Genomic DNA, 11,188 nt, shown 5'->3' with positions numbered 1-11,188 from the left:
GACACAAAATTCAGTCCATAACATGGACTAAGCAACGTGGGCTGAGGACCCCCCGTGGTAGACAGAAGGGGCTCTCCTTGTTCTTTACGGGTATAGCATCTGAGTTTATGACATCTTTTTCAGCATCAAGCTATTAAGCTATCTAATTTTTAAAAATACCTATTTATTTGGCTTCACCACGTCTGAGTTGCAGCACATGGAATCTAGTTCCCTGACCAGGGGTCGAACCAGGGCCCCCAGCCTTGGAAGTGCAGAGTCTTAGCCACTGGACCACCAGGAAAGTCCCTCTAATTTCTTTTTTCCCACACATATACACCTCACTTTTCCCCAAATGAAAACCTCTTTCCTTATTACTAAATAAGGCAACTTACATCTTTGAACATCTCCCGTTTGTCCAACACTGTACCACACGCTTTATATTGAACTCTCACAACACTCCGAAGAGGTTGGCACCCCAACCTGTGGAGGAGGACACAGAGACTCAGAGAGATGAAGTCACCTGCCAAAAGCCACATAGCTGGTCATGAGCCAGTCAACTCCAAAGCCCACATATGCCTCTTCCAATATCAACAAAACCCTCATTGATTAATTTGCTGCACACAAGTGGGCTGTCGTGACTCCTTCCATGCTGATGGGAACAGATGGAGCAGATGAACAGAATCTACTCAGCCAGCCTTTCTCTGGCCAAGGCTGCTCCCAGAGACAGGGCCTGGGAGCAAGTGCCCCTCCCTCCAGTGGACAGGAGGGTGGACAGCTTCCAGCAGGGGGTGTGATGGGGCGGTGCCAGCATCCTCTGGCTGCCGTGCACAAAGATGTTCAGGCCATGGGTTTCTCAAGGGACCCTGGGATGGAGGGCCAGTGGCTCTGGCAGCAGCAGTCACTGCCTCTGGGATGGCATAGGCTCCCTCTGAATGACTGGATTCAGGTTCAGGTGGGAATGGAAGTGAGACCCCTGAGTTGATCCCTGTGTGCCTCCCCCAGGGTCCATCTGGTCAACCCAAAAAGCTTTAGTCATTGATGTTGAGCTGAACTCCTCAGTCATAAGCACCTACCAAGGACAGCAGCATGCATTCCACCCATCCCCATCTAACAGAACCCCCTGCTATTCCTACCACAAAACTTGGGGCCGTGGCAGAGCCACCTTAGAGGAACCTATCCATCCATCCATGCAACACAGAGGGCCCCCTTAGACAACCTGCTCTTTGACATGCTAGAAATGTCATGAGCTCTGATAATGACTTGTTTTCAAATCTTGGTCTGCCACAACTATGTGAACTTGAGAGACTCACAAGACTTTCCTGTGTTCTCATCAGTGAGCCTACTTCATGAGGTTCTGAAGGAAGGACACGGAGCAGCACCTGGAATGATATAAGGCTCTAAATGACAGCGTGGCATGCTCACAAACGTGGACGCGCCTGTACCCCTACTAGTCAGGGTCCCACCTCTTCCTCATCGGGCACAGATGGCCAGGGATTAAAGGAAAAAGAAAAATCTTACTGGAAATTGTTATGTTAGTAGAGACAGAAATTTTACCAGCACTGTTTCCAAAGTAATGAGGAAGGTAGAAAATATACCTAATTGTCTGGGATGAGGTGGCAGAGGAGGTGGTTCAAGCAGTGTGGAAGGGGCCATTTGATTTCTTGCTGCTTTTAGTAAAAAGACAAGAGAAATGCGCTAAAGGCAGAACTGGACCAAAAGAGAGGCAGAACTTTCTGGATTTGAAAATTCTCACCTTCTCCAGACAGTAAATGATGTTAAGCTTAAAGGGCTCCTAGGAAAAATGAAGTACATGGCACTGTCAGGAAAATCAATTTTATGGACGAGCCCAAGTGTTTGGCTGTCTTAGTCGGCTTGGGCTGCCATACAAACAACAGATGCCATCAACTGGGCGCTTCAAAAACCCTGTCCTCACAAAGCGCATATTGGAGCTATTTGCAGGCGAGGCTTTTTCCCTAATGGAGGGAGCCCCCAATAGGATCCATAGGGCATCCACAACATTTTTAAGGGAATCATATTGGAAGAAGCATTGACAGCTTTGGCTGAAATGGACAGACAGCACAAATTGAAAAGATGCCTGAGTGTGTGCAAGCAAACCCTGTTCAGCCAACCCTCATCCTCTTCATTGCTCCTTCACCACTGACTCTGGCCCAACCCCTCTGTCCTATCCATTCTTCACAAATTCACTTTTTCTTTCCAAAATGTATAAAAAGACTCTGCTCTGGTTGCTTCTTTAGTTCTTGATTCTCTTACGGAGGCTCCCATGAATGTGTAACAATTTACTAAAATGTGTATGCTTTTCCCCTGTTCATCTGTTTTTGTCTGTTTAATTCTTAAACCCAACTGGAGACCTAAAGAGGACAGAGGAGAATTTGTCCTCCCCTACAGTGGATAGCTAGACGGTTAGATAAATGTATTGGATAGATACACAGACAGATAAAGATATAGGTATAGGATGAATAAATAGATAGATGACAGAAGACTACAGAGGAAACATTTATTTTTACTGTCTTTCTAAAATGTGAACAAAGGCAAAGAAACGACACACAAGCATAAGTGAATAAGAACTCCTGAATACAAATTACTTGCTTTTGTTCATCACATTCCAAGAGGAATTTTAGAAGAAAAACTCAATGCTTCCCAATTTCCCCCTTTATTGATTACTTTTGATGGATACATTTCTCAGCAATTTCACACAACACCAACCAGGAGATTAAAACTCAACATAAACTAGAACTCTAAGAACCAGAGCTGGCCTGTTTCTGTCCCCTCTGGCGTACAAAAGAACATAAGGAGCAGAGGAGGGTATCTGGATGCTCCAAGGGCTGGCTCCTGAAAACTTGTCCCAGGCTCCCTCCACCCAGCCGTGTGCCTCCTTCCATGTGGACTCCTCATCCTCATGTTCCTCGTACACAGAGGGAAGGTCACGATGCTTTGCCTGCTTCCCTAGAGTGTGTCAAGCAGACCGAACAACCATTTGAAAGAATGCAGCTGTTTGGGATAAAAACTATGCAGGGCCAACTACTGTCCCTTAATAACAGGACTGGGCCTCCAGAAACATGACAGGCAACTCACCTCTGCTGGAGGCCCCGTGCGGTGTTAAGAGTTCTAATTCTCTGTGAAGGGCCCAGATGGAATGTGCAGCCATATGCCATGTGCATATTTTTCTTTACATAAAGCTGATTATCTACCATTTCCTGGAAACAAAGAAAAATTACTTGTAATTATTCTAGGCTGAAAAAAATAGGGACTTCTGGAAGTTTTTTGCCTCCCCTCCTACAATGCCCATTAACAGATATAAAGAAATAATACCATGTGGACTGAGCATTAAGCAATAAATCAGAGCATGATTCACACCTTCAGAGGAGGTGGGCAAGAAGGATCTACCTTTAAAGAACTCCAGTGAAGGCAATTACCATTGTTATTTGAAAACATTTAAGTCCTCTATTGGAGAACACTTAAGAAAGCTGGCAGGAGTGAAGGGGTCGGGGGAACCCACATGACCAGCACAATTAGGGAGAAAAAAAGGCAAGCATTGTTTAAACCCAGTTCCTTAAATCCTCCCAGGCCTCAGCTCCCGGTTGGGAAGATACCATTTCTGAAAGCCTGTTATACTTTCTTAAGTTTTCAAAGAACTGTCAGCAACACGCCAAGGATGGGAGGTGCTGAATGTGAGGTGTGGGTCAGGCAGGCTAATGGCTGTTGCCTCCTTTCTGCTCCAGAACCCTCTCCTGACAAGGTAGCATCCTGGGGCTTCTTGTCCGTGAGCAAGGAGTGGATGGACCATGGCGAGGGTCTGAGATTCCACACTCAGACTATAAAATCATGGGTGAATGAAGAAGTGACAACAGGCAGGGCTGCCTGCCCTGCGGGCTAGAGGATGCTACCTGGGGGAAACCTTTGTGCTCATGGCCTCATGCTAGAGAAATCTGATTTGGGGTTTGTTGTTGGTGGGGATGCTCTCAAATGATGAGGAAAAGGACTGGTGTTTTTTTTCACTTTTGGTATGCTGCACATGGATATTTTTTATGAAGTACCCTAAAACGTAATGACTCAGAACATGAAATTAACCAAAGAAATACAAAATATAAGCCCCACTACTTTGGTAGTTTCAACAGACATAAAATTTCTCTCTACCCTAGTGCCAGAAAACTTTCTAAAGACGTATTCCCAACTTCGTACTTACCCCATTGGAGACCACCAGGTGAAGGGCCACACTCTAAACAGTTCTAGTCTAGGCCTGTGTATTCCAAAGTTGCTGCTGGAAAACGAAGTCATCCAAGGTGATCTCAGGGAAAACGGCTCTGATGGTCATGCAGGATGTGAAAATGCTGTCTGTCCTGGACATTCACTAGGCATGGTAGCATATTAAAGGCTCTGAGAAATCCTGTTTCAAAAAGTAAACTTTTTTATTGAGCCCAGTTTTTCAAATTTATTTGCTCACTTTCTCTTTTCTCCCTTTTAAGTTTCTTTACTTATTAATTTATTTTTGTATAATACGTGTGAGATTTGCCAACTTACATTTCACTGGTCTCTATAGTCAAAGCTATGGTTTTTCCAGTAGTCAGGTACAGATGTGAGAGTTGGACCATAAAGAAGGCTGAGCACCCAAGAACTGATGCTTTCAAATCGTGGTGCTGTAGAAGACTCTTGAGAGTCCCTTGGACAGCAAGATCAAACCAGACAATCCTAAAGGAAATCAATCCTGAACATTCATTGGAAGGACTTGGAAGGACTGATGCTGAAGATAAAGCTCCAATACTTTGGCTCCCTGATGTGAACAGCTGACTCATCATCAGAGCCGACTCTGATGGTGGGAAAGACAAGGCAGGAGGAGAAGCGGATAACAGAAGGTGAGATGGTGGATAGCATCACTGACTCAATGAACATGAGTGTGAGCAAACGCCAGGAGATAGCGAAGAACAGCGTAGCCTCACATGCTGCAGTCCATGGGGCTGCAAAGAGTTGGACACAATTTAGCAACTGAACAACATCACACACTAAGAGATGTGGGTCTGGGGTCTGCCCTCATGGGAATCTGCCCAGCCTGAGACACTGAAAAGTCGGTCATAAGGCTGGACCCCAAAATGGCAAGTCCCCCAGCCCCAGTGAGTCTTTGCTAGCCAGTCGGCCCTGCAACGGTGGTGTCTGGACTCCTTTGCAGACAGTGGCAAATGGTCCAAGGAATTGCTTCTGGTGACACTGAGGTTCCTCTTTGTTTCACCTCCACAGGTAAGAACTCCAGTTGTTGGTGCCACAACATGTTGGCAATTGCTTCACATGGTGGGACACGGTGGCCTTTAGTGAGAGTCTGTGTGTTGAATAAACTCAACCAAGGAGATGGCGAGTTATCCTAGGAACTCCAGGGTGCCAGCTATTGTGACACACTTTATGCTCCTGGGCTCACTCAAGCCAAGCCCGGAATGGACTTTTCTAATTAGTCAGCATCAGGCAAACATCCCCTGGTGCAATCAACGTCCTTACAGGAGGCTTTCAAACTCCGCTTGGAAATACATTTGAATTCACTAATTCACTTACATTTAGTGACTATATTCACTAAACTCCCAGTTCCCCTCTGACAAAACAATTATCTGCAGTCCAGTTTCCACGCACAGAACCCCAGTGCCTTCACACCGGGGTCAGTAGCATGAGCGGTCTGATTTTGCAAGGACTGGTGTCACTGTTGGTTTTAACAGTCATGGGGCAGCTGATGAGCTGGTCCAGAATATCGCTGTCTCTCAAAGACCTGGAATTTCCTGCTGCTGTATCAAGTCAAAAACACAACAAAGTCAAGGCCACTTTCTCATTTCCAGCTCAATCTCCTTACTTTTTCTGCATTCCTAGCTCTATTTTGTATCCCTGTGGATACAGACTACTTTACAGGCTGCTCTGATGTATACCCTCCTGAGGCCAGGAAAAAAGTGTTTCCAGGCCTGGGGTTTCCTTGGTAATAACACTGATGCGGCGTTTAGACTCAGAAATTATGTAGCCAACTTGTCTGCACGTCACATCATCCCCCCTGCCCATCTGACACGAATTGCCAATCATTGTAGGCACCAAGAAACTTTCCACTGGATAGATGATAAGTGTCCTGGGTAATCAGGATGGTATAATTATGAGATCCCCAGACCACATCACATGCCTCTGTGTGGTTATAAAACATGCCAGCACATTCTTGGATTCACCTCCCAGGGAAAGGTGAGCCTGCTTCTCTGCCCCTGAACGAGGGCCAACCATGGGCACAGGCTTCTGACAGTCAGACTGCAGCGATGAGCCTCCAAGATGTCACCAGCTGCTCCTGGATCGTGAGACATCGTAAATCAACATGGTGGTCATGAGCCACTCCGTTTGGGGTGATTCGTTACTCAACCAACAGGTAACGAATACACTTCTTGAATGGGACACCCGGAGCTCTTCCCACGTCTCTGTTTTTCAGCGCACACCGCTGACCTCTTTAGGACTCCCCCAGCTAGTAAGGCTCTCCCAGCTGCTAACAGAAAAGCACACCAGGTCCCACAGATTAGTTGTGAACTGACCCCCCTTCCCACCTCCTCCTACCCCACGACTCTTACTTTGCTCCACGCTGCTCACCTCAGGTGCTGATTCAGACTTTCTGTTTTCGATGCTTCTAGTTATGAAGCCCAGTTGCTCACTGTGAACTGTTCATGCCCTTGGTTTTCAAGCTCACTCGCCCCCGAATCTGTCATGTGCCCAGTAGACAGGCGGACCCCACCCTGCAAGAAATGTACTCAGCCCAGCCTGTGGTCGTGTCCACACGTTCCGCAAGCTCACTCACGCAGTCATTCAAGTGTCTGTGGAGCATCGACGGGGCTCCAGGAGCAGAACAAAGCTGATAATCTCTCACTGTTCAGTGGGAGCAAGGAGAAAACTCATCTCTTCATTAACAGTGTGACGAGCCAGTACCAACCATGACCGTGCAGTTAGGGCAGAACAATTAAACGGGAAAGATCTATTTTTGCTGCTGTTGCAGGAGGTCTTGTCAGGCTGTGAATGGGCACAACTGCCCATTTTCTTACATCGAAAACGGAGATGACAGTGGTGCTGTTGTAGGATTAAACGGGACACTATCTGTAAGACGCTTTGCCCAGTGCCTGACGCAGAGGAAGAGCTCAGTACACACAGGCTGTTCTCATTCTTATTACACATTAACTCAAGGTTAATACACCCAATACGAGTGCCCTCATGCTCCCTCTGCCCTTCCCACATCTTTCCCGTCCCAGATCAGGACACATTATCTTCCAAGCTACTCAGCCAAAAAGAGACTCCAAGCATCTGCAGCGGTCCTGTCTCCTTTCCTTGGCTCACGGCCCACATCCAGTCCAGCAGCAAGGGTGTTGGCTCCATTTTTGAAATAGGTTTTAAATATATTCACCACTTCTCAGTCCTCCCTGGCCCACCCTGTCCACAGTCTCGTCGCCTCCCCTTGGTTAACAGCTGAGATGTGCCAACTCCTCCACCTGCTCCTTAACCAGCAGATGGGAGAACAGCGCTTAAACAAAAGTCACATCAACCTATTTACTGCTCATAATCCTCCAGTGATTTCCCATCTTTCTAATGACCTCATAATCTCAGGGTCTGGCCCCAGACCTTCTCTCTCATAGATGTCTCGGCCCCTCACACACTCTTGGCTTCAGCCTCGTGGCCCCTCCTGTTCTTCCTCAAGCAAACGGGCCCCTCCTGCCCAGGACATTTGCACTAGCTATTCCTTCAGTCTGAAAGAGTCTCCTCCAAATACCTAAAAGTCTTGCTCCCTCCTTCCAGTCTATTCTTAACGGTCAACTTCTCCCCAGGGGAGCGGGGGTATTCACCGACCATCCTAAATAAAACCACAACCCCTTCCAACCCTCTCTCCAAGCTGTTTCCTCACTGGCTACCTTGCTATGTGTTGACTTTATTGTCCCCCCATTGGAATGTGAGCCCCATGAGGGTGCGGGCCACTGTTCAGTGCTCTACAGTGTAGTGAAAGTGTTAGTTACTTAGCCATGCCCCACCCTTTGGGACCCCATGGACGGTAGCTCGCCAGGCTCCTCTGTTCGTGGGATTCTCCAGGCAAGAATACTGGAGTGGGTTGCCATTCCTGTCTCCAGGGGATTTTCCTGACCCAGGGATCAAACCCAGGTCTCCCACATTGCAGGCAGATTCTTCCCGTCTGAGCTGCCAGGGAAGCCCCTCACTACTCTATCCCCAGTGCCCAATACGAAGCAAATACTCAGTAACTGTCCAAGGGAAAGGAGGGAAGGAAAAAGGGGAGGGGATGCACTACTTCTTTTGCTTTGAACAACCCAGAAAAAAATCTAGGCTGATGCAGTGCGGAGCCTCACCTGGGCTCTAGGCTAGAGCCCTCTGTGCTTCCTCGGCAGGGAAGGGAATATTGTGGCGACTTGGGCACCTGTCCCTTCGTCTGTCACTCAGCACAGGTACAGAGGAGTCACTGTGAGTTCGTTCATCTGCTGATCTTAGGCATCATCTTCACTGTGCCAGGGGGCAGAGGTAAACTTTCTGAGTAAAAAGCTTTGCCCAAGGTGAAGAGGAGCGCAGGGTTCAAGGTCAAGTCTTCCTTCTGGGATGCAAGTTCTTAAGGAGGCCCCTGGCTTTACTGAGGTCAGGGGCAGGGCCTGAGTGAATCACCCCGTGCTCGCCCGCAGCGGGGTGTACATGGGTGGCGCACACTCCCTGGCTGGGTCAACAGCCTGACAGATTAGACAACGTGTTGAGCTGGGCGTCACGGGATACGGGTTTTAGTCCAGGTTCTGCTATCAACCAGGTCCAGGAGCTCCGCTCACAGCTGCCACAACCCTGTGAAGAGAGTCACTGCTCACCTTCTCAGGAGGACACCATCACCAAGGTCCCCACAGGCTCCAGAGTGTTTCAGACGAGAGCCTGACAAGGAACCGGTGGGGGACACTTGGTGGTGACGCCCGAGCTCCATATGCAATAGCTTTTCCCTTTTTGATTTGCTTTGACTCATTCATTCAACAAATGCTTATTGAACATCCACTCAGGTAACAAAGGCACATTTACAAAGGCTCTTACCTTCAGTGGGGGCCTCTTTCCTGGGTCTCTGTCTCCATTTTTTCCTTATCTCTGAGTTCTAACCCTCATACTCCTCCCTGGAAAGAAGCCAGGGACCTCTTGGGCCAGAAAGGTATTGGCTCCTGTGCCAAATGGTCAACACAGATGTCCTCTCGGGGGAGATGAGTGGCCTCCGAAGGCCCAGATGAAGTCTTCAGTAGACACCACACTCTGCAGCCCCATCACATGACAAGTGGGCTGGGTGACCTGTCTCAGCGTGGACTTCAAAACACGCTTTAGGAGGGAGCAGGGCTGGGGCAAGGCAGGACGGCAGAGACTACAGATTTGCTGGAAACAAGCATAGTAGGGCCTCTGGGTTCTGTATGGACGGGTGGTCAGTGTTGCCACTGACTGCATGGCAGGAGGCCCAGGCGTGGCAGATGGCAGGGACACAGCCTCAATTACAGCTTCATTAAGGAATCAGGTGGGTTATAACTTTCAGCCTACAGCGTGGCTCAGCTGAACTGCACTGTCTTCTCCCCACAGAGTCATCCATGCAGAAGCAAAGAACTGCTGCTGAGCTGTCTGGCCTGTGTGCACATTTGGTAGAAAGAGAAACAGTGTGCTGAGGAGGTGTGCGTGGCCCACTGTCCTGAGAGTTTCTCCAAGGGTGCTACGCTCCAGCCCTGCCACCCTGCGTGCAGAACGTTCACCAGTCGCTTGTGGCCTCTTGTCCTTGGGTGAAGCTGCCAGGTGACTGGACTCTGGGTGGGTAAGTTGTCCCTGCACCCCCGCCAATGTGTTTCATCATAAAAGAACCTCCGGTTTTCTTTGCATGGGGCTTAATTGCTTGTACGCTTTCAATTAGGTTCTGGTTTCCCCTGCTTTCTCAGAGTTTATCTCAGACCTAACTCAGATTAAGGTGTTTTTTTTTTGTTTTTTTTTTTTAAGACACTGTACAGATACCCCTTCTCAGGACTGATTAAATCCACACTCCATCTGGCATTACAAAAGCTGTTTCAAGCCTGGATTCCTTCTCTGAAGTTATTTGCCAACAACCCATCCATAAATTAATGTTATGGTGTGTTTATTAGTTTCCAGGCCTTCGAATAGTATATCGATTCGGGGCAGAGGCTTAGCATCTGGTTTAGCTGAAGAATTTAATTTTCTACAAACCACAATCTAATCATATCATCTGGTACTCAAACAAACACAAATTCAGTGGCCTTTAAATGCTGATGACTGCACCAGGGCCGAGCCCAACTCAGTCTCCACCAGTCTGCCATGACAATGAGGGTGTTAACAACAACAAAAAAAGTCAATACAGTGGATTATTTAAAAGGCTAACTACATTCAGTTTAATGGACTGTCCATTTTTTCTGAGTTTATGCTCATCCTTTCTCACGTGTGTACCAACATTCTTTAAGATATTTTTTAACAAGTGTATTTGATAAAATAAAAATGGACAGGACTTCTCTGGTGGTTGTGTGGTTAAGACTCTGTGCTTCCACGGCAGGGCACATGGTTCAAGGAAATAAGATCCCACGTGCCACAAGGAGCAACCAAAAAAAAAAAGAAGACAGTTCTATGTGCCTCAAATTTTGTAAATCATTTTACTGATCCATGAACTCCAAAAGATAGGCTATCCCAGGCTAATGAAACATCTGGTGATTTTTAAAAAGATGGGACAGGTCCAGGCTTAAGACTTCCCCACCGCTTTCTCAGACTGATAAACACCCACCACTGTTTCTGAGGGGCCAGCGGGGAAGAGAAGCCAGCCTCACACACAGGCTTTGAAACAGAAGCAAGTCCAATGTCAACTTACTGGCAGGAAGAGACCAGCAGGGATGGGACTCCCCTTGCTTCAAGGTCTCCATGTTTCTGAGATGTCTGACTTCCCAAAAAACACTGTTATTGCCTTTCGAACTTTCACTCACTGGCATCACTTGACCTGTAGCTTTGATATGAAAACAAGCAAGTGCCCTTCTGTCCTGGGCCACACCAACCTTGAGGGATCGGGATGTGGCCTCCATTAGTGCCCTGGGCTCAGGGTGGCAAGCCTGTGACCCCTGGCTGCCCTTCAGGGCTGCCCCAGGGGCCCCTCTGATTTCCTCCCCTTCTTCCTCCCTGAACTGAGAGACCAGCCAGGGAAGCAGCA

This window comes from Bos taurus, chromosome 13 (assembly GCF_002263795.3).
Source record: "Bos taurus isolate L1 Dominette 01449 registration number 42190680 breed Hereford chromosome 13, ARS-UCD2.0, whole genome shotgun sequence".
Classification (NCBI taxonomy): domain Eukaryota; kingdom Metazoa; phylum Chordata; class Mammalia; order Artiodactyla; family Bovidae; genus Bos; species Bos taurus.
Note: the sequence above shows the minus strand (reverse complement) of the source record.